Source organism: Tachyglossus aculeatus, chromosome 8 (assembly GCF_015852505.1).
Source record: "Tachyglossus aculeatus isolate mTacAcu1 chromosome 8, mTacAcu1.pri, whole genome shotgun sequence".
In the NCBI taxonomy this organism is placed as follows: Eukaryota; Metazoa; Chordata; class Mammalia; order Monotremata; family Tachyglossidae; genus Tachyglossus; species Tachyglossus aculeatus.
The window spans coordinates 12,634,440-12,659,136 of NC_052073.1; the positions used below are offsets into that span (position 1 = coordinate 12,634,440).

A 24,697-nucleotide genomic window follows, 5' to 3' on the forward strand; every position below is an offset into this window, starting at 1 on the left:
TTGTAATGGATTATTTGTTCACAGTAATAGAAAAATCAAACAAGTTTAAATCCTTAAACCCAACTCTAAGATGCTGAAAAATCTCAATTACGTTCTTTGATGACTCTTAGATTTTGGAAACCCCCCCTCCTCAAGAGACAGGTATCGTGTCTAATTCTCACAGGTGTATTTTTCTCCAGCACTTAGAGCAGTTCTCTACACACTGTAAGTGCTTAATAAATAACTATTACCGCTCCTCCAAGAAAATAGTGCTAAGCAAAAGAATGTGAAACAAAGTAATAATTCCCATAAGAAATAATGTAACAAAAGCTTCTCCAGATCCACAAAATTATAATATACTTAAAAGGAAATAAACTGCAAAATACTGGTAATAGGATTTATGATAAAATAGCAGTATAACTGCACTAATAAAGATTGTGAAATTACACAATGAATGTTAACATGTACACATGAAGAAGATGTAATTTTCCTCCCTGTTGGCCCTACCAAACCAAAAGTGCTTAGCAAAGATTGATTTGACACTCTCCCGAGAAGAGGAACATCTAATGTAACTGAGGCTCTTATGATGTTTTTTTCTTTGTACTGGGAACAGGAGCTTTGATAACACTTGGGAGGCAATGATGTTCCATACTGTATGTATTTGAGGGATAGATTCAGCACAAAACACAACAGGGGGTGTGGGGTGTGTGTGTGTGTGGGGTGCATGGCACATGACATCTGTGTAGTGGAGGCATACATGCAGCCCAGAGGAAGTGTGACAAACACAATGCTATTGAAAGTTAATGTGCTGCAAAAAACGCTAAAATTAAAATTTAATCTTGCAGAAAAGCCCTGAAAAAAGGGCCTCATAACAGAGGGTACTTGTACATGTCTATTTAAAATGACTTACAGTTTTTGAATTGTACTATTATCAGTGTACTGTTTCTAGAGAGTACAAAGACAAAATTAATATGAAACATCTTTCAAATGAAAAGGTTTGGGGCACTTTGACCCAAATGTTTGAAATGCAAGTGTGCCAAATTTTTTGATCACATCTGTTTAAAATAGAATTTATCACCAATTTTATCTAAAGCCACAGCAATTGTTTATTTTGCATTGATTACCAACAGCTGCTCAGCAACCTATTAGGAACTGTGACTGCAGAGGGGAGGAAGAAAAAACTAGACCTCAAGTCTTCTGTCATTACTAGTTGAGTCACATACATTGTTTTGAGTAGCCAGTTTAAACCTACACACACACACTAGACCAAAATGTGAAATTGTTTTCATTGTTATTTTTAAAAAGGACTTCTGCAGATAAGAATTAAAGTAATTAAAAGGTCACTGCCACCTATAGACAAAATTTAGTATCAGCAGAAATAATGATAATGATCAAAAGGACTATGACTAAAATGATGTTTGAAAAAGGAAGAGTTTTCTGAGGTGCAGTCTTTCTCTGCCTTTAACTCGGCCCAAGGCTCTGAAACACTTTGGATGGGAATTAGATGGTTTTTTGGTAAGCAATCGTTTCCCCAAGGTCAAAACTTTCTATGTCTGGGCAGTTCTCATTAAAATCATATTTAAGGTTGAGTGAATAGTGAGATCACTGGGACCTGCTGATTATTAAGGGGAAGATCAGAGAGGGTTCTGTTCTTCCCCATGCAAACAGCAGAGCTATTTGGTGGGATTGCAAATAGGCTAATTAGGACCCCAAGTAGATTGGTTTAAAGATTAGATGCAACAGCAAATGACTTCCCATCCTAACTCCAACTCCCCAAACTAAGTCTAGAAGGTGTCCTGTACTATTTGATTTGTCTGATGCTTCTTGCTGCCCAAGGTCTCTTCAATCAATCAATGGTATTTATGGAACACTTACTGAGTGCAGACACTGTACTAAGCATTTGGCAGAGTACAATACCACAGAGTTGGTAGACACATTCCCTGCCAATAAGGAGCTTACAGTCTAGAGGGGTAGACAGACAGTAAAATAAATTATGGAGATGTGTGTGTGTGTGTGTGTGTGTGTGTGTGTGTGTGTGCATGACCTCTAAAAGTGGGGTGAATAATAATAACAGTAATTGTGCTATTTGTTAAGCACTTACTATATGCAAAGCACTGTAGTAAGCACTGGGGTAGATAGAAGCAAATAAGGTTTCTTGCAGGAAATGTGATTTTAATAGTAGTATTAATTGCCCACATTAAAATCACATCTCGACTAAGGTCATTGTGGGCAATTAATCTATTGTATTTGAGCACTTTCTGTGTGCAGAACACTATACTAAGCAATTGGGAGAGAACAATATATCAGAGTTGGTAGACACATTCCCTGCCCACAATGAGCTTAGAGTCTGCAAGGGGAGATAGACATTAATATAAATAAATTATGGAAAGGTACATAAGTGCTGTGGGGATGGGGTGAATAAAAGGGAGCTAATCAGGGTGACACAGAAGGGACTGAGAGTAGAGGAAGTAAAGGTGTAGTCAGGAGATGTGACTTCATTTAGGCTTTGGAAATGGGGAGAGTCATCGTCTCTCAGATATGAAAAGGGAGGGCATTCCAGGCCAGCGGCAGGATGTGGGAAAGATGTCAATGGTGAGAATGATGGGATCCAGGTACAGTGAGTAGGTTAGCATTAGATATGATTGATTGATTAGAGGAACAAAGTGTGTGTGCTGAGTTGTGTTAGTAGAACAGTGAGAAGGTAAGAGGGAGCAAGGTGATTGAGTGCTTTAGAGTTGATGGTAGGGAGTTTCTGGTTTCTATCTGTGGATGTGGATGGACTACCACTAGAGGTTCTCGAGGAGTGGGGAAACATGGACCAAACCTTTTTGAAGAAAAGTGATCTGGGCAGCAGAATGAAGTACGGATGAGTAGGGAGAGACATGAGGCAGGGAGGTCAGGAAGGAGGTTGATGCAGTAATAAAGGTGAACGAGGATAAGTGTTTGGTGCTATAAGTTTGGATGGAGAGGAAGAGCAATGAGTCAAGGATATTGCCAAGGTTATGGGCTTGTGAGACAGGAAGGATGGTGGTGCCTTCTACAGCAATGAGAAAATCATGGGGAGGACAGGGATTGGGTGGAAGAAAAGGAGTTTACTTTTGGACATGTTAAGGTTGAGGTAAGAGTGGGACATCCAAGTAAAGATGTGTTGAAGGCAGGAGGAAATGTGAGACTGCAGAGAGGGAGAGTGATCAGGGCTGGAGATGTAGATTTGGGAATCATCAACATAGTGGTGGTAGTTGAAGGCATGGGAGGAAATGAGTTCTCCAAGGGAGTGGACAAGGAACATGTCTGCTAACTCTGTTATATTGTAGTCTCCCAAGTGTTTAGTACAGTGCTCTGCACACAGTAAGCACTTGATAAATACGGCTGAGAGTAGTAATAGTATTTATTAAATGCTTACTGTGTGTCAAGCACTGGGAAATTAAGTTGTGGAAATTAAGCTTGGTAGAGCTCAGTTGAAACTCAGGACTTCTGTCTGAAGAATATTCCTACTTTACCAGGATGTGAGGCTATGACCTTTATATCCTGCTCCATGATTTACTTGCCTCTGTAAAACTAGCCTTATTGAAAACACATCTCCTCCAACAGGCCTTCCCCAACTAAGCCCTCATTTTCCCTTCTCTCACTGTCTCCCTTGCACTTTCATTTGCACCCTTTATTCACCCCTCCCTCAGCTCTACAGCACTTACATCCATATCCACTATTTATTTATGGTAATGTCTGTGTCCCCTTCTAGACTGTAAGCTTGTTGTGGGCAGGGAATGTGCCTATGACTCTGTTATAGTGTGTAATCTCCCAAGTGCTTAGTACAGTGCTCTGCATACAGTAAGTGCTCAATAAATACAATTGATTAATTGACTGTCTAGTTCTCAGGCTCTCCAAGGTGAGAGAAAAATGCAACACTATTTTAGGGTTCCTTTACACCCCACCTATTTTAGGGGCCCTGGGTAGCGGTTAAAAGAGTAGTTTTCAGACATCTGTCCCATCTCTCATGGTTGACATGTTCTGAATCCTTATTCTATGCAGACTTCAGGCACAACCCAGTGCTTAATTGTACCCAGGTACCCAGAGCATAAATCTAAAAAGAAACTCATGGACAAGAGAGTGATGGGGAATTCAGCACTTATTCCTCCACTCAGTCACTCTTCTTCTAATTTACCCTCATCTAATGCACTTTCAGGATTGGCAGCCCTTCTCATCATCAATCGTATTTATTGAGCACTTACTGTGTGCACAGCACTGTACTAAGCGCTTGGGAAGTACAAGTTGGCAACATACTCAAGAGGCTCTAATGCCAGGCAGCCTAGTATGGGAGTTTCTGAATAGCTGCACTCCAGGAAATCAATTGTGATTCTTCTGTAGTAGGTCTTTCAGCTGTGTTTGTGTGTATCAGTTAGTAAGCACTTAAATACCACATTCATTATTATGTTCTAGTCAATGCACTGAGAGCTGGGGTAGATAAAATACAAACAGATCAGCCAGTCAGTCATATTTATTGAGCACGCACTTACTGTGTGCAAAGCACTGTACTAAGCACTTGGGAGAGGTCAATATAACACATATTCCATGCCCACAATGAGCTTACGGTCTAGAGCGGAGAGACATTCATATAAAGACATTAATATAAATAAATTATAGACCAGACCCACATGGGGACCACAGTCCTAATAGGGAAGAACTGCGAACTTGTTGTGGGCAGGGAATGTCTGTTCATTGTTATTATTGTACTCTCCCAAGCACTTAGTATGGTGCTTAGCACACAGTAAGTGCTCAATAAATGACTGAATAATAATAATAATAATGATAGCATTTATTAAGCACTTACTATGTGCAAAGCACTGTTTAATCCCCACTTTACAGGTGAGGAAGTTAAGTCCAAGGTCAACCAGCAGAGCTGGGATTTGAACCCATGTCTCCTGATTCATCTAATATTGTACCTTCATGGGTCCTTTTGCTAATTATTATTTGGTTATCCAATCATACTTATTAAGCACTTACTATGGTACTGTTAAGTATCTATTAATTCTCTGTATTTTCGGCACTGTTTCCAATGTTTAGTAAGAGAGTACATACATTAAAGAAGATATCTTTTGAGAGAAGACAAAATAAATCAGATTACATTATCAAAATGCCCTCAGTGTTTTTCTTTTTGCAGTTTGGCTTGTTTGCAGAATTTTTCCTTTGCTTCATTCGATAAAAGTTGGAAGCTCAAAGATGTTATTATAGGAAATGGAAGCTCTTTGAATTAGGGGACCAAACTGCCCATCAATTAAAGAGGGAGGGTTGCAGTGAGGGCCAATATGATGAGTGGAATTAGTCACTGAGCAAATAAGAAAACACCCTAGATCAATTTGAATTCAGCCCAGGAACTAAGCCCATTTTCCTTAAAATAGAAACATGAATGATCAGCTAAAAGCTGCACTGAGAAAATTTACTCAATGCACAATGAACTTAATTTTCATGTTTAAAGTACAAGAACAGGTGGCTATATTTCCTGGACTAAAAATTGTCCTTAAACACATTGAAACTACATAAAACGTGATGAATGTGTAGAGATTGGGGAATTCTGTTTTCAGTGGAGCCTTTCAGTGGAGTAAAAACTCCTTTTTCCCCTGTAAAGAAGCTTATTCAGCATCAAATCAGGCAATTGCAAGCCAGCTAAGGTTGAACTTTACAGGATCATTTCTTTCCTACAGGACAAATCTCATTTTACAAATGACAGCCCAGAAGGGGTTTCAAAAACCTTGCTGTGAACTTAATAGAAAGACGATGGAGGATAAATCTATCCCCTGCAATTTGGCAAATCTCTTGTGGAAGCCTTTTCCAAATGTCTCTTCTTTTCTCTTTTTTTTCTCTGGAGGGCATCTTTCTCATAAGCAGGAAGACTTTGTACTGAGCATGTTACAAAAGAAATGAGGCATCACACAATACAGCTTCCTCTGCAGCTGACTGTTTGGCAGAGTTCAAAGGAGGGCTGAATCTGTCACATAACAAGGAGATCCTGGCTAAAGATCAGTAAGTCTGGAACACTTCATTCATTCAATCATATTTATTGAGTGCTTACTGTGTGCAGAACACTGTACTAAGCGCTTGGGAAGTACAAGTTGGCAACATATAGAGATGGTCCCTACCCAATAGCAGGCTCACGGTCTAGAAGGGGGAGACAGACAGCAAAACAAAACATAGTAACAAAATAAAATAAATATGTACAAATAAAATTGAGTAATAAATACGTACAAACATATATACAGGTGCTGTGGGGAGAGGAAGGAGGTAAGGTGGGGGAGAGGGAGAGATGGGGGAGAGGAAGGAGAGGGCTCAGTCTGGGAAGGCCTCCACTTCTTAACAAACTAAAGCTAAGCAACCCCAAAGCAAGTTCCCAAGGAAAAAAAATTCAGTAATCGACTACCTTTTTGAAGTATCAGCTGTAGGTTCCTCAGAGCCCCGTGGATACTTACGTGCTCTGGTGAAGGGACTTCGGGTCCTAAACAGGTGCTTCCAGCTGCCAGCTGTGCTTAGGTACTTATTCTCTGCACTTTGCTTTTCTTCTCGTACCTGCTGCCTGAATACACAGAGCGGGGCAAACATTCTGCTGGGTGGAGCCCTACCAGTTGTGGAAATATTTTTCCCTTCCTGGGCTTTAGGGCAACTTTAATGTAACTAGTGAAACAGGTGCCACAGTGCCATTCCAAAAGTCTCTTTCAATCAACCCACATTGCCTGGTAGAGAGAAAGAGGGGCAGATTTGGGGATATTTGCAACCTAGTGTTACTTTTGAAGAGAAGTAGTGTGGCCTAGTGGCTACAGCACGGCCCTTGGAGTCAGAAGGACCTGAGTTCTAATGCTAGCTATGACACTTGTCGGCAGTGTGACCTTGTGCAAGTCACTTCACTTTTGTCCTCAGTTGCCTCATCTATAAAATGAAGATTAAGACTGTGAGCCCTATGCGTCCAACCTGATTATTAAGCGCTGAGGTAGATAAGTTACAGTGCCCAGCACACAGTGAACACTTAACAAATACCATAAAAACTTACTCTAGTATATTACTTCCTGTTTGAAAGAAAACGGTGCATATTTTCCCTCCCTCCAAAAAGATTCAGAAGGAATCTTAAGCAGAAAAGAGCTAATATATACTAATAGTCTCATCTTCAGATTTTTTTCACTCTCTGCGTCTGGCTTGGGCACTCTATTGCCTTCAGCAAGTCACTTATAAGTTCTCTGAGGCTCAGTTTGTCACTCACAAATAACATGAATCTGCCGGGCCCTGAATGGATTAACAGGATTGTTGTTGGAAAAAGTACTGAATCATTGCTGAAAGTCCGGTTAACTTGAAAATTATTTAAGTTTTTTTCATCCATCCTAAATGCAGGAGGATGGCTTTCAGTTAGGGGCTCAAAACTCCAGTCTAAACATCAGGCTTTTCAAAATTGAAAACATTTGAATACTAGTTGTATACCTTTTCTTTAGTGCTCCTGATTTAGGTTATTGTGATGCAGTAAGAATGCTTGTAAACAAATATTTTTTAAAATTCCATAATCCCCCACAAAAGGTAAATGATTATAACTTCTAAAAATTAATACTACCTTAATATGTTGTCAGCATGTATTTAGAACAAATGAGTATTTTTCCTACAAGGAAGTAACAAAACAGTTGCTGCTCTCTGACTGTGCAAATTAAAATGACAGGAAGGAGATGCTAGTAAATAGAATGAGAAATGCACCTGAAATGATTCTGTTAGTTTCCTGGGCTTTTTCTACCATACATTCTTTACCAAAATGCAAAGGTGAAGTGGCTCTCATAAAAAAAAAAAAAAACCCAACAAACCCTGAACATATGGCTTATCTGAGTCTGCATTACAGATGACTTCAGTACTTTATTACATTTGCATCCCATTCCTTTCCCCATTCTTCTCCTTTCCACCCTCCCTTACTCCTTCCCTTAGCTTTGTACTTTATTCCATGTAAGACAAAGGCAGTTTATGATGATTCTATGCCTATTTGGTCAAGGAAAATGGTTCTAAAAATATGATATCCACCCTGACCTGAAGATTTATGTGGCCTGATATTCTGTGTCAAGTGTTTCCTGTGAAGGTGTGCTATTCCTGTAATGTACCTAACTGCAACATTTTGTGATAGGGACAAATTTTCAGACCCCAGCTGGTGGTCAGATCATGTTTCAGAGTAAGCAGATTAACAGTTCTAGTAATTTTATCCTAGCTATACAGATGCTGTCCTTGTTCCCCTGAATGACTAAGTCTTTTTTTAATTATTTTTTAGAAACACACTAAAGCATTTACTTAAATGAAATTCTGCCGCACAATGGATGGTGTATTCAGGTGACTGAAAGACTCATCTTTATTCATCTCTAGAGGGGCTCCAAAGCAGAAATAGCCAGGGCAATGCAGCAGGTATATAGGTTCTGATCATTCCTCCTTTCAGGATAGAGATGAAAGGCGGATACAAAGAGATATTCTACCACACTCCTGTTGTTTTTTCTCCTCACACCCTGTGAGAGTTCCAAGCATGCTACAGTATTAAATGATGGAGATATCAAGGAAGAAGGATGGGTTCATTTAACTGACTCTTTTCTGACTTGTACCATTTTTACTAGAGGCAATGTGGAGTCTTTAGTCTGTTTACTTCAGTGAAAACAGCATGACCTAGTAGAGCACAGGCGTGGGAGTCGGATGGATCTAGGTTCAAATCCCAACTCTGCCACTTGTCCGCTGTTTGACCTTGGATAAGTCATTTCTCTGTGCCTCAGTTACCTCATCTGTAAAATAGAGATTAAGACTGTGAGCCCCATGTGGGACATGGACTATGTCCAATCTGATTATCTTGAATGTACCCCAGTGCTTAATACAGTGCCTGGCACTAGTAAGTGCTTAACAAATACCATTTAAAAAATTAGAATACAGCCAACTTTTTTGAGCTCTCGGAAGGCACTTTGCTCTTGAAATACTTATAACTGGTTGTAGGGCTGGTGGTGGTAATAATAACAATAATGATAGCATTTATTAAGCACTTACTATGTGCATAGCACTGTTCTAAGCACTGCGTGACAAGCAAGGCTAAACTTTAGGGACCCATTGATGTGTTACATCATATCCGTAGCAAAATTATAAGCAGCATAGCCTAGTGGAAAGAGCACAGGTTTGGGAATCAGGGGAACTGGAATCTAATCATAGTAAACGCTTAATAAATGCCATCATTATTATTATTATTATTATTAATACCGGTTCTATCACTTGGTTACTGTATGTAATTGGCCAAGTGACTTTACTTCTCTGTGCGTTTGTTGCCTCACCTATATAATGGAGATTAAATAACTGTTCTCTGCCCTCAGACTGTGAGCCCTTTTATAATGGGGAATATATCATCCAATTTTATTCCATCTACTTCAGCACTTAGAACACAGTAAGTTCTTAACATATACTACAATTAATATTATATATGAAGACACATATGTTACTTAAAATAGTAATTTTCCAGTAATTGTTAGTTGGAAAATAAAGAAAATAAAGTTATGTTTATAGTAATTAAAAATTTAGGGCAAAATGAAAGTTTGGAGGCCTCTATTACCAATTTACTTTGCAAATTCACATGTGTTTGTTCAATTGGTAACAGAGCTAGTGCTAATGAAATGAAGCAATTGTTTGGCTTTGGGCTGAGAGAGTTGCAAGAAAACAAAGAGTGATCAGACTGACAATGACAATATTTTCATCATAATGTTCATGGCTTTGCTGACTGCCTAAAATGATCTTTTATGGTAGAGTTTATCACTTGATGCACAAACCATAAATGCCAGAGGCAAGGGAATAAAGATGTCTTGAAGGCCAACCTCAAATTCCGTCTCACTGACACTGACCAGGGTCTCTTAGCATCAGATCTTCCATTTATTCATTCATTAAATGGTGTTATTGAGCGCTTACTGTGTGCAGAGCACTGTACTAAGCGCTTGGGAAGTACAAGTTGGTAACATATAGAGACGGTTCGTACCCAACAAAGGGCTGCCATTCAGCTATGAGGCTAAACTCACTGAGGCAGCAAAGGAGAAATCACCCATTACAACCCAGCCTTCACACTTACCTCCTCTAAGGCCAACCTACTCATTCTCTTCTCCCCTACTGTTTATCTTTTGCTCCCTCCCTTCTGACTGAAACTTTCTCCCCCTCCATATCCAAAAAACTCACTGTCCTCCATCTCCAAAAACTACTAAAACTGAATCTCCTGCAGTAAGTCTTCCACAACTCAGCTCTCACCTCTCCACCCTATTTCATCAGCTCTGCACTTGTCTTTATCCCCTAAGCACTTAAGTATTCACCTCACCTCTACAACACATGTTAATATGTTAATAGGAGAAGAAGCATGGCTCAGTGGAAAGAGTTTGGGCTTGAGAGTCAAAAGACTTGGGTTCTAATCCCAACTCTGCCATTTGTCTGCTGTGTGCCCTTGGGCAAGCTGCATAACTTTTCTGTGCCTCAGTTACCTCATCTATAAAATGAGGATTAAGACTGTGAGCCGCACGTGGGACAACCTGATTACCTTGTGTCCATCCCAGCATTTAGAACAGTGCTCGGCACACAGTAAGTGCTTAACAAATACCATTGTTATTTATTATTATTAATAATAATATCTTCAGTTGCTTTCCCTATCTGTAATTCACTTTAGTACTGTCTCCTCTGATTGTAAGCTCCTTGAGGGCAGGGATTGTCTACCAACCTTGGTACTCTCCCAAGTGCTTAGTACAATGCTCTGTACACAGTAAGTGTTCGATTAAATACCACTGATTGATTTGCTCAGTGGTAGGGGTTGTATATCCTTGTTGTCATCAGTCCTCTCCCCGCTAATACTACTGGAGGTCAAATGGGGCTGAAGGTCAAATGCTTTGGGTTGTGGGGTGATGGGGGGAGGGAGCAGGAGGAAGTTGCCTCCACTTACCTACTTTCGCCTTCCTCTCAGGTCTCTGAAGCAGCAAAACAGAGTTTCAGGGAGAAGACAAATAATGGAAGGGTAGTGCTAAATATATGGGTAGGACAGTCACAATCCCAGTTTAATGAAAGAGACAGTCCTTTCATAAAACTATAACTCCATCCTATTTTTTTTCCCAGTAATTGCTAAGCACTTACTACTAGATACCAACTAATCAGGTTAGACCAGTTCATATCCCTGGGGTCACAGTCTTAATTTCTGTTTATAAACAAGGCAACTAAGGCTCTGAGAAGGTGTGACTTTCTCAAGATCACACAGACAAGTGGCAGAGCTAGGATTAGAACCCAGGTGCTTCCAACTCTCAGGCCTGTGTTCTAACCGCTAGTCCATGCTGCTTCTCAGATAAAAAGGAAATTATCGGTCACTAGCATGTCAGTTAGTCAGTCATTTGTAATTATTGAGCACTTACTGTGGGCAGAGCACTGTACTAAGTACTTGGGAGAGTACAGTAATGGTGGCTACAGCACAAGCCTGGAAGTCGAAAGGTCATGGGTTCTAATCCCGGTTCCACCCCATGTCTGATGTGTGACCTTGGGCAAGTCACTTTACTTTTCTGTGCCTGTTACTTCACCTGTAAAATGGGGATTGACTATGAGCCCCATGTGGGACAGGGACTGTGTCCAGCCTGATTTGCTTGTATCCACCCCAGCACTTAGTTCAGTGCTCTGCACATTCATTCATTCAGCATATTTATTGAGAGCTTACTGTGCGCAGAGCACTGTACGAAGAGCTTGGGAAGTACAAGTCGGCAACATATGGGGATCTAATCCCCATTTTACAGATGAGGAAACAGTCGGCAACGTATGGGGATCTAATCCCTATTTTACAGGTGAGGAAACTGGCAAGTAAGCGCTTAACAAATGCCACAATTATTATTACAATTCAACAGTATAACAGACACATTCCTTTCCCACAACGAGCTTACAGTCTAGAGAAGCATTTGCTACATGGAGTTCACTTGTATTTGTGGAGCATTTACTTCTCACTAACACTTCATATATGTGTATCACCCACACATGTCCCTCAGGCTCAGGCGTGTCCTGTATAAACTTTTTAATCATAGTATCCCTACCTCCGTGTAAATATTGATAATCCTTGTGAGGTTGTCAGTTTCCATTTACCAAGTACTTTTCCTTCGCCACATCATAATGAGCTGTGGGACCTGCCAGGGGCTAGCAGATGTCCAGATGGGACAACCCCTCTGAACATACTGTGGGACCTCAACTCTGCTCCCTAACATCAGAGGAGACCTATGTCCTCCGCCGCTAATCGCTCCTCAGCTGCTAATCTCCTCACCGTACCTCCTTCTCGCCTGTCTCGCCATCGACCCCCGGCCCACGTCATCCCCCGGGCCTGGAATGCCCTCCCTCTGCCCATCCGCCAAGCTAGCTCTCTTCCTCCCTTCAAGGCCCTGCTGAGAGCTCACCTCCTCCAGGAGGCCTTCCCAGACTGAGCCCTTTCCTTCGTCTCCCCCTCGTCCCCCCTCTCCATCCCCCCATCTTACCTCCTTCCCTTCCCCACAGCACCTGTATATATGTATATATGGTTGTACATATTTATTACTTTATTTATTTATTTATTTATTTTACTTGTACATATCTATCCTATTTATTTTATTTTGTTAGTATGTTTGGTTTTGTTCTCTGTCTCCCCCTTTTAGACTGTGAGCCCACTGTTGGGTAGGGACTGTCTCTATATGTTGCCAATTTGTACTTCCCAAGCGCTTAGTACAGTGCTCTGCACATAGTAAGCGCTCAATAAATACGATTGATGATGATGATGACCTATGTGACTGGAGTGGCCACATCGATGCCAACTCTAAGACCTGCCAGGGGCTGTCTGATGTCTGGGGTAGACATGTCTCCTACCCAAAGACCAGGTCAGGACAGGCTGAAGCTGGAATGACTGTTAGTACCTTGGGAAAGACTGAACCATCCGTACCTACGGCTTTGGGCTGGAGGAATGAGACTCCTGAGGACTGCCCCCTCTCAGAACAACTCTCTCTTGTGTCCATCTAGATTCATTCATTCGTTTATATTTGAGCACTTACTGTGTGCTAAGCTCTTGGGAAGTACAATTCAGTAACAAATTGAGACAACCCCTGCCCACAACGGGCTCACAGTCTAGACACACCAAAGTTTATACTTTTAAGGCCCCAAAGGACCAGCACGTCTGTAGTCACAATGGTGACAGCGGGGGATTTCTGTCTTTTCACTGAGACCTAAAGCAAGCAGGTTATAGGCCTTTCAGGGGACAGGACAGAACACCAAAAAGTGTAACTGTCATGTGGATGTATTACCTTAAAGTGAAGGCTGAAGTTCTTTCATTGAAAGGATTGTTTTCTAAGCAACTTTCCCATAACTAAGCGCTTACTCTGTGCCAAGCACCATATTAAGCATGTGGTAGGTACAAGATAATTAAGTCCCAAGCCGGGCTCACAGTCTAAGCAGGAAGAAGAATGGCTGTTGACTCTCCATTTTGCTGATGAGGGGAACTGAGGCACTGAGAAATTAAATCACTTGGAAGGTCCACAGCAGAGAAGTGGCAGAACAGGAATTTGAACCCAGGCCTTCTGACTTCAAGCCCAGTGCTCTTTCCATATAGACTCACTGTTGTTTGTCATATTTGAAAAGACACCACTGATGGTGGAGATCTCCTTTTAGAGCCCATGTGACTGAACAGGTCAGTGGGGAACCCCACAGTCCTGGCCACATTGTTCGCACAATCTGGCTAATCTTTGTGTTGTCATTCATTCATTCAATTTTATTTATTGAGCACTTACTGTATGCAAAGCACTGTACTAAGCACTTGTCATGTAAGATACTTGTAACCCATTGTGCTGTTTTCACTTCTGCTTCCTTGAATCTCATTTTTGTGACACTTTTGCTTGGAAAATAATTCATTCATTCAATCATATTTATTGAGCACTTACCGTATGCAAAGCATTGTACTAAATGCTTGAGAAAATGCATTATTACAATAAATAGATACATTCCCTGTTCACGACAAGCTTACACTCCTTTCTTGATAAGTGTGCCACTCTGGTCTATCCTTGGCAACTGACTCCTGGTTTTCAGCTGAGATGTACCATTGTGGCCATCTGATTTGTATCTACCCTAGTGTTTGGCCAAGTGTTTGCTGCATAGCAAGTGTGTAATAAAATAACTGTGATCATATAGAGAAGCAGCGTGGCTCAGTGGAAAGAGCACGGGCTTTGGAGTCAGAGGTCAGGGGTTCAAATCCGGGCTCTGCCAGTTGTCAGCTGTGTGACTTTGGGCACACTTCTCTGTGCCTCAGTTACCTCATCTGTAAAATGGGGATTAAGACTGTGAGCCCCCCGTGGGACAACCTGATCACCTTGTAACCTCCCCAGCACTTAGAACAGTGCTTTGCACATAGTAAGCACTTAATAAATGACATCATTATTATTATCATATTCGTTAGGGATTTTCTGTCTTCCCCGTTCTAGAAGCCCCAGGCTTTGATATCACCCTCCACTCCCCTCTCCCTGTCTGTCTCACATTCAGTCAACTGCTAAAGCCTGTTGGTTCATTCCCCCATCACGTTGCCCATATTGCTGCTTCCAAAATCAACCAACTTGGTTGAAGCTCTTATTCTGTGACAGTTATAATACTACATTAGCCTCCTTATTCATATTCCTGACTGTAGTTTTCGTCCCCACCGTGCATTCAGTGCTACATTATTGCTGCCTTCATCTTCATCATTGGGTACAAATATGTCTCCCCTCAAAAACCTCCAATGGCTACCTACCTACCGTCTCCACCAATCAAAAGATTCCTGTCTCTGGCTTATACATTTTCCACTGTCTTCATCTTAAAAATTTGCTCTATTCAAGTTGCCACTCACTAGCTCATAATATTTATTCCTCCTATTGTATTTTGCCCTCAAATTTCCTGCCACTGATCTGTTGCTTTGGCTTTCCCTTCCCATGCCTTCCCTCCCCTTTCAAATCTTCGGACTACAATTCTCCGTATCTTCAAAGCCGTCCTTAAATCCCACGTCTTCCAAGAAGCCTTTTCCCAATTAATTCCTGGCATCCCAAGTCATATCAGCCCAGCAACCATGCTGAAAACTTAAATGTATTTATATTTTTTCAGCACTTTTGTATTTACATCTATTTGTACATTACATCATTTATTCAGCTGTTTCATCCTGTTATACTTGTACTGATTCCTGTTTTATACTTGTTCTTCCTCTCCTTCCTCTATTTGCAAATCATTTTTGCCTGCCTGTCACCTTTATTAGATTGTAAAACCCTTGAGGCAAGATAGGGAAAGGATCCTGTCTTTTGCTTCTACTGTACAATCCCAAGTGCTTAGTACGGTGCAATAATCAGTGATACCATTGATTGATCGATAGAAAATCTTAGAAGCAACTGCTCCAGATCTGAACGAGCGATTGGGGATGGGAGGTAGTTGATTGCTTGACTGAACAAAGCTCTGCCTTTTCTAGGCAATGAGTAGTTGTTTGCCAGTCTTTTCTCACTGAATCAAATTTAGCTTCTTTAAAATTTGAAGTCACTTACCAAAGAAGCAGCATGGCCTAGTGGAAAGAACATAGGCTTGAGAGTCAAAGGACCTGGGTTCTATGCTAGCTCTGCCACTTGTCTGCTGTGTGACCTTGGGCGAGTGACTTAACTTCTCTGTGTCTTGTAAAATGGGGAGTAAGGCTAGAGTCCTATGGAGGACAGGGGCTGGATCCAACCTGATTTAGTTTGTATCTTCCCCATTGCTTATTACAGTGCCTGGCACACGATAAGTGCTCAACAAATATGATTAAAAAACAAGTTGGCCAACTTTCTTTAACAGAGTTCTCTAATAACTTTTCACCTTTCCACCCAGCAGAAAGACTAACAGTGCTATCTCTCATGTACCCTTATTAAAAATTAAGCTTGAATTATTTTTCAGGTGGTCTTTTATAAGGGCTCAGAGACCATAATAATTAAAGATACAGCTGATGGCTTTTTAAAAGTTTAAGCATCCAAAAAGTTAGAAGTCTTCTATTTAGTTTGGAATGTAAAAGCTGGAGAATAACTGAGATCACTTCCTCCGAGCAGAAAACTTTCATTTAAAGCTTTTATGATTTGCTTCTTTTCAGAGCATCAGGCCAACATGATATCCTTAGAAAAGATGCAGCAAAAAATTAATCCTTCATGCTTAGTGCTTGCTTACCTTCTGTAACTGCTATAAAGTTGGCCATGCTAATACAATGACGAATGTTCTCTTTTAGCTAGCATCTGGCATTTGATTGGCTCATGAAAAAATATCCAATTACAAGGAATTTTAAGAGAGAACTTTTCAGTAAATATGCCATAGCTCGCAAAGCATTTCTACGGGGACAAACTTCCGTGAGGAGCTGCTAAAATGCAAACAATTTATTCATGCCCTTTCACAGAGAGTTTGGAACGTGATTCTACAAGCCGCTAATCAGTTTTCTCTTTTATGAGACCCTGGAGTAAATGACTATTTATGGTCGATCCATTAGGTGACTTTCAAGCCCTTATTGAACACAGAAAGCAAAGATGCAGGATGGATTTTTTTTTTTCTGGTTTTAGAAACTGTGTCCTGAAGATGGTTGCAATTTTCTGCATTGGTAAAAAAAAAAAAAAAAACAAGCTGTTTTCCTCCTGCAGTTTCTTTATCCCAAATCAGCTGCAAAATATAAGCCAGTTAGCTCTTTCTTTATGTGGGAGCTTCCAAAATAGATAAAAGGTTACTATGTCAGAATGGAGAAAGGGAGTTATTGTGATTTTACTTGCTTAGTGGGTGTAAGAGGCATTTTTAAGCACAATAATTCTTCTGTCATAGCATTTTCTTTTTCCATGAAATATGCACTGATGATAACAGTACTATGCTAAATATTTAACTTCATTAATACTGTTGCTTCACATCCAACACAATTTCTTTCAAAGTTTCAATATGTTGAAATTTTATGGAAACTTTGTTTCCTCCATGCTTTCAGAAGGTCTCTAAAACCAACCTACACTGATCCAGCCATGGAAAACCTCTCAAGTTTTAGAGGAAGGCAACACACATGTTTTTATGTAATTTCCAGAACAAAAATGCCAAGCGGCAGTAGCAAAAATGTATCCACGTTGAACGTTCAACAGATCCCCTTTTCCTAAGGAAGATTCAGGGATACCAAAGATGCTGTATGCAAATTTTAGTGTTTCTTACTCTTGTTTCCTGAAAGGTATTAGTGAAGGTATTAGGTATTACTTTTGAGTTTAAAAGTAACTCCAGTGCTCAGGACTGGTTTAGGGGTAATGGAGAGCTGCCCTGCACCTTACGTATGTTTAGGGAATCTGGTGGTGATTGAGGGGACATACTTTATTTAAAAGAATCTTTTCACTTTTCCCCTTTTTGCCCCTTGTCACCATACTAACACCATGGTTAATCATGGCTGGGGCAGGGGGGTCACCTCAGAAGGGTAAGGGGGCACATATTACAGAATGGAAGAGGGTGAACTTTACCAGTGTGAGCAGGTTCTGGAATTTTAAATGAGTGTTTGGAAACAGGGAAGGTGATTCCTGAGAATTCAAATTAATAACTGAACAAACGCCTTCTAGTTGGCTGCCTGGATTTTTCATTTGACATTCTGTCTCTCTTCCCTTGTTCTGAAGTCTACGAAAAGGTTGCCACTCAGATGGTTGTTTAAAAATAAGATCGGCTTAGACCTTGCTCCCCAGCCCAATTTCCCCAGTTCATGGCAAATGAGAATGTTTTTTTTTTTACAATTTCCTTGGTTTAACTTTTTAATTGTTGTGACTGCTTTGGAAATGACATGTTTTGGATTTCAACAGTTTCTCCGTGGGTGGATGTCATCAGTCAATGGCATGTGGTCCTGTCCTTTCTGGGTAAATCCTTCTTAGTCGGCAGGCAGTTGTTTACACAAAGGGGGCTGACGTTTACCCTAGTTTTCAAGAAGTATTCTCTGTGATGTGTATATGTGTGTGTTGCACTTTTTTCCAAGAAAAAAGTTTTGCTTATAAAACAGCACTACTCCTTTATAAAAGTGACTGAGGCATTTGTTATTTTTTATTTATTGCATCATACATCCAGGCTTAAAACCACATTTTAATCCTAACAAGAAAGTACTGTTTGTCAAATAGGCAAGAATATTGCCCAGGAAATAAGATCTTTCTTTATTACGGTGAAAGTGCAAAGGCTTCTATGAAGCATTTGGTTGGAATTTTCTTCCCCAAATCCCGAATTTGTCGTTTAATCTGTCATCTTAATTTCAGGCTTGGACCTACCTTTACAAGAGAACCAGTTTTAGATATTTAAATAAATATCTTTCTCTTCTGCACACTAGACCTCCTGCTCTTTTCGCAAAGAAATTGTTCTCTGAAATTTGACTTGTTTTCCCAAAGGAAAAGTTCCAACTCGATTTTGTGAAGGCAGCTATCAGCAGAAGGGAAGTATGTTTATATTCTCCAAGGAGGGGGAAATGAACGAAAAGTCACCTTTGGTGACCTCCAGTTTACTATTATAGTGTTGTAACTAAAATGGACAATACATTAGTTCTCCCATGATGTGGGACTAACGTTTTTGCAGATCTCTGCTTTGGGGAAAACTCATCTGTAGCACACTTGGCTTGATTGAGGGCACACACATATAAATCAATCAGTGCTATTTACTGAGTGCTTACTCTGGCACGAAGTACTGAGTGTTTGGGAGAACACAGTAGAGTTAGTGGACCATTTCTTCTAATAATGCATCACATTCTATCCAGACTTTCACATGTGGCTACCATAACAGTTGTTAATTGTGGTATATATGTGCTTAACTATGTGCCAGACACTTTATTAAATGCAGGGGTAGATGTCAGCTATTCAGGTTGGACACATATGGGGCTCACAGTCTTAATCCCCATTTTACATCTGAGGTATCTGAGGCATAGAAAAGTGAAGTGACATACCCAAGGTCATACAGCAGACAAGTGGAAGAGGTAGGATTAAAACATAGGTCCTTCTAACTCCCAGTCCCATGCTCTTTCCATTAGGCCACACTGCCTCTCTAGCAGTTCTACCCAAAATGCACAAAGTACGTCATGGGAAAATTATTTATCAAAAAGATTTTTAATAGGAGGTTTAAACATTAGGAGACGATTTACTTTCTTTTCCCCCTCTTATTTCCAATTCGTCCCTTAATGGTGACTATTTGAGCATGACCTAAATTTGTCTGTGTGGCTGGCCTGTCTCTCAGGTGGGCATGATAGCCCTGACTGAATTACAATGTATTATCTCATTCAATCATAACGAATGTCTCATGTTCAGCTTTACACTTAAGCTCTGTCAGGATAAACTCCTTTTGAATTTTGGTTTTTAAGGCACTGACTGACTTGAATATTCCCACTGCTCACTACCTCCAACAGGAAAGGGAAGACAGGATGAGCAAGAAAAGACTACAAGTTCCCCAACATTAGGATGGGAGACATTGATTAAAGCTTGAATGGGTTAAAAACGCACAAAACAATAACTTTTCCAAACAGTGGTACTTACTGAGGGCTTTTACTGCGTGCAGGGCATGTAGAGGATGATGGCATAGGGGATTTTTTTTACCACTGAAAGCTATATACGGGGGGAGCAATGTGGTAAGAGCGTGGGCCTGGAACACAGAGGTCCTGGGTTCTAATTCCAGCTCTGCCACTTGTCTGAGTGACCTTGGACAAATCATTTCACTTCTCAGTGCCTGAGTTTCCTCCTCATTCTACTTAAACTGTGAGCCCCATGTGGGACAAGGACTGTTGAACCTGGATATCATATAATCTATCCCAGTGCTTAGGACAGTGCTTGGCACATAGTAACTGCTTAACAAATACAATTATAATAATAATACCGAGAATATCCATAAATTCAAGATGAGTTTAGATGTATGAGGTCCATAATGGGTTAATTAGAGGGACTTTGAGGATACTAGAAGATGCTATATATGTATGAATCATAGGATCATACTTATGGTGGGGCTATTTTGAGCAGAGCCCTATACTAAGTACTTGGGAGAGTGCAGTAGAATTTGTAGACATAAAGCCCTTAAGGAGGTTTACAATCTTGGCATATGAAATGGATGCTAAAATCGACTACAGATAGCTGGAAATTGTTAGTATCATCAAGTGCCGTCGAGTCTTTTCTGATTCATAATGACTCCATGGATATTCTTTCTCCAGAGCATCCTGTCCTCCACCATTGTAGGTGAGGGTGAGTATCATTTGCATAGGTGGGATGGAAATGAAGTGGATATTGGATGCATATAAGAAGGGAAAATGAGAAATTAATTGGGTGTGGTTTAGTGGATAATGCACTGGCCTAGGAATCAGAAGGATGTGGGTTCTAATCCCCACTCCGCCAATTGTCTGTTGTGTGATATTGGGCAAGTTACTTTCTTCTCTGGGACTCGGTTACCTCATCTGTAAAATGAGAATTAAGGCCATGAGACCCATGCGAGACAGGGATTATGTCCAATGAGACAAATCTATACTTACCCCAGTGCTTAATAAAGTGCCTGGCACATAGTAATTGCTTAACATATACCGCAATTATTATTATTGGAGAATATGTAATTTCCAAAGTGTTTTGATGGGTTATTGAAAGGAAAAGTTATGGATGTTAGTACATTCCAACAATTATGATTTATGACAACAGACATCCATTGTTTGAACTATCTTTGTTGCCTCAATCAAGTGGGATATGTGGCTGAATAGACCCAATAATGACAATTTTTGTATTCTTAAGCACACATTAAAGATCCAGTGAAGCTGAACCTTCAAGGATTTGGCGTAGCAGTTGGCGCTTTGGAGACTGGAGCAGAAGACAGCATGAGAAGCATGGTATAGTGGAAAGAGCATAGTCTTGGGAGTCAGAAGACTTGAGTTCCAGTTCTGTCTCTGCTGCTGTGATGCTTTAGGAAAGTTGCTGAACTTCTCTGGGCCTCAGGTTCATTAACTGTAAAATGGGGATTAAATACCTACTCTTCCTCCAATTAGACTGTGCCCCATGAGGGTTAGGGACTGTCTGACCTGATTATCTGATATTACCCCAGTGTTTGTAGGCAGTGCAGTGCTTGGCACATAGTAAGTGCTCAGCAAATACCACATGTATTATGAAGTAGGCCAGTCTCGCATGCAGCAATCAGAAATGGGACAACTCATATCAGAAGCTTCAGGAAGATAATGACACCACATGACAAAATGGAAAATAGGATCAACTATATACAGCAAATGCAATAATTCAACAAGGGGCACACAGTGTGGAAAGTATTGTCAGTCATGCCGTGGTTCTTAAGAGTAACACTTAAACACAATGCTCACCAGAGTTATCCTTGATTCACCTTTCTCATTCAACCTACGTATCTGACCTGTTACCCAATCTTGCCTCTTCAACCTTCTCGACATCGCAAAAATCTGCCTTTTCCTCTCCATCCAAACTGCTACTGTGCTAATCCAAGCACTTATCCTATCCCACCTTCATTCCTGCATCAGCCCCCTTGCTGATCTCCCGGCCCCCTGTCTCTTTCCCCACATGGTCCATACTTCACTCTTCTGCCCAAATCTTTTTTAAAGAAATACATTTAAGTCTATGTTTCCCCACTCTTCAAGAACCTTCAGTGGTTGGCCAACCACCTCCTCATTCATTCATTCATTCATTCAATCGTATTTATTGAGTGCTTACTCATCAAACAAACCTATCTTCAGCTTTAAAGCACTCAAGTGCCCCTCCTACCTTACCTCGCTGCTTTCCTACAACCCAGCATACGCAGTTTGCTCATCTAATGCTAACCTAACTCACTCCACCTCAATCTTGTCTGCCTTGCTGCTGACCTCTTAGCCTCATCATACCTCTGGCCTAGAATGTCTTCCCTATTCATATCCGACAGTTGATCTCTCTCTCTCCACCTTCAACCCCTTATTAAAACTGAGCAGCATAGCTCAGTAGAAAGAGCACGGGCTTTGGAGTCAGAGGTCATGGGTTCAAATCCCAGTTCTGCCAACTGTCAGCTGTGTGACTTTGGGCAAATCACTTAACTTCTCTATGCCTGTTACCTCATCTGTAAAATGGGGATTAAAACTGTAAGCCCCTCGTGGGACAACCTGATCACCTCCCCAGCGCTTAGAACAGTGCTTTGCACATAGTAAGCACTTTACAAATACCATCATTATCTTCTTCAGGAGGCCTTCCCCAACTAAGCCCTCATTTCCTCTTCTCCCACTACCCTCTGTAGATCTGCCTTCTTTAACCACCCCTTCCTCAGTCCCACAAGACTTTCATACATACCTGTAATTTATTTATATTAGTGGTTGTCTTCCCCTGTAGATTATAAGCTCATAATAATAATAATGACATTTATTAAGCGCTTACTATGTGCAAAGCACTGTTCAAAGCTCTGGGGAGGTTACAAGGTGATCAGGTTGTTCCACGGGGGGCTCACAGTCTTAACCCTCATTTTACAGATGAGGTAACTGAGGCACAGAGAAGTGAAGTGACTTGCCCAAAGTCACACAACTGACAATTGGTGGAGCCGGGATTTCAACCTGTGACCTCTGACTCCAAACCCCGGGCTCTTTCCACTGAGCCATGCTGCTTGCCAAACTCATGTGTGGGTAGGGTACGTGTCTACCAACTCTTATATTTTTCCAAGTTCTTAGTACAGTGCTCCGCACTCAGTAAGCACTGAATAAATATGATGGATTGACTAGCATCATTTTAACTTAAAGGATAGGGACACCTCCACCTCTCTTTCTCTCCGTCTTCCTTCTTTTATCTCTATGTGCACATGCACATATATCATATATACTGTTATGTAATATAACAGCTTGAATTTGGCTGTTGCTTAAATTTTGGTCAATACTCTAATTTAGCAACTGAACTAAATACCTTGGTACTATTCAGAAGATTATTCATCTTTATTAGGAGACTTTTCATGCCAACCCTAGTTTCTGTAAGGTGGACATGCCTGAGCACTGCACCTTGTTTCTTGTTGTTTAGATGAATTATCTCATGAGATTTACTCGCTGGGGAAAGCGTGAACATGTGTGGAGTAGCGAGTTCGGCTTGGGGGTGTTTGCTGCCGCAGTCTGGCCACGTGAGTTTAGACCTGTGGTTTGCAGACTCCCACCTCATCACTAAGCTGTGTTAGAAGGGGAGGGCTATCATCTCTGCCTCTTACAATTATCCCAGTAAAGCAGGATTAAAGGGGACCTTATAGCTGACAGGGAAGAAAGCCCACTTCAGGCCAACTTGAAGAAAAGTGAAGTGAAAGACTGAACAGGGTGAACGCTACTGTCCAAGAGAGACAGCATCTGGCTGAGACAAAAGTTAGCTCTGCCCTAGGATAATAATAATAATAATGGCATTTATTAAGCACTTACTATGTGCAGAGCACTGTTCTAAGCCTGGGGAGGTTAATAGTAATAGTAATAATAATGATGGCATTTATTAAGTGCTTACTATGTGCAGAGCACTGTTCTAAGCACTGAGGGGGTACAGGGTAATCAGGTTGTCCCACGGGGGACCTCACAGGCTTCATCCCCATTTTACAGATGAGGGAACTGAGGCCCGGAGAAGTGAAGTGACTTGCCCAAAGTCACACAGCCGACAACTGGCGGAACTGGGATTTGAACCCATGACCTCTGACTCCAAAGCCCGGGCTCTTTCCACTGAGCCATGCTTCTTCTCCAGCTATGTGTTACAAGGTGATTAGGTTGTCCCACAGGGAGCTCACAGTCTTAATCCCCATTTTACAGATGCGGCACAGAGAAGTTAAGTGACTTTCTCAAAGTCACACAGCTGACAACTGGCAGAGGGGGGATTTGAAACCATGACCTCTGACTCCAAAGCCTGTGCTCTTTCCATTGAGCCAGAAGGACTAAGCACAGGAGAGTTGGTTTAGGACCAGATTCAATAGCAGTGCCACCTGAGGGGGAGTTGCCACTACACCAGAACCTCTGCCACCAGTTTACTTGCTACATTTTGCACTGAACCCTTTGTACTACATTCCTGAGTCTGAGCAGATAACATCCAAGGAAGAGTTGCTGCCACTGTCTCCTGTGGAAAACCTACAGGTACTTCAGAAATTGGCAAATGACCAAGGGCCTCTCCCAACCTGCAGAGAGCAGCTGCTTGCAAGTTGCATCAGTCAGTCCTATTTATTGAGCACTTCTCTCAGCCGAGCACTATACTAAGCCCTTGGGAGTGTTCAGTAGAGTTAGTAGACATGATCCTTGCCCTCCAAGAGCCTCTAGTGGAAGATTTATAGGACTAATAATAATGATGACGGCATTTGTTAAGCACTTATTACGTGCAAAGCACCGTTCTAAGTGCTGGGGGGGATACAAGGTGATCAGGTTGTCCTACGAGGACTCACAGTCTTAATCCCCATTTTACAGATGAGGTAACTGAGGCCCAGAGAAGTTAAGTGACTTGCCCAAAGTCATACAGCTGACATGGCAGAGCCGTGATTAGAACCCATGACCTTGCTCTTTCCAATGAGCCACACTGCTTCTCTAGTGTTTCATTAGGGAAAGATTAGTGTTTCAGGTACTGGAAGGGAATTTGCCATATAGTGAGAGAAACCGTCATGATAGTAGACCCAGCCCTGTTTCCCAAAGAGGGTGACAGCACCTGGTTTCCTCCGACCACTATATTGCAGTGCATTTTAACTGGTTTCTAAGTGTAACATTTCTGACTCTCAAATTTTTTCTCTTTAT

At 41.2% G+C, this 24,697-nt stretch overlaps 1 protein-coding gene across 2 annotated transcripts in view; it reads right to left on the reverse strand.

Moving 5' to 3' along the window:
- The window catches only part of BCAS1 (brain enriched myelin associated protein 1), a 122,152-nt gene that overhangs the window by 81,966 nt on the left and 15,489 nt on the right, over positions 1 to 24,697 (reverse strand). Inside the window, exon 1 of one of the 2 annotated variants that reach the window (XM_038750097.1) lies at positions 6,392 to 6,477. The exons of the other annotated variant lie outside the window; for it this stretch is intronic. The gene's annotated coding sequence lies outside the window, so the exon portion shown is untranslated. Of the gene's footprint in view, positions 1 to 6,391; positions 6,478 to 24,697 lie in introns of those variants that run through there. 2 annotated transcript variants of the gene reach the window in all.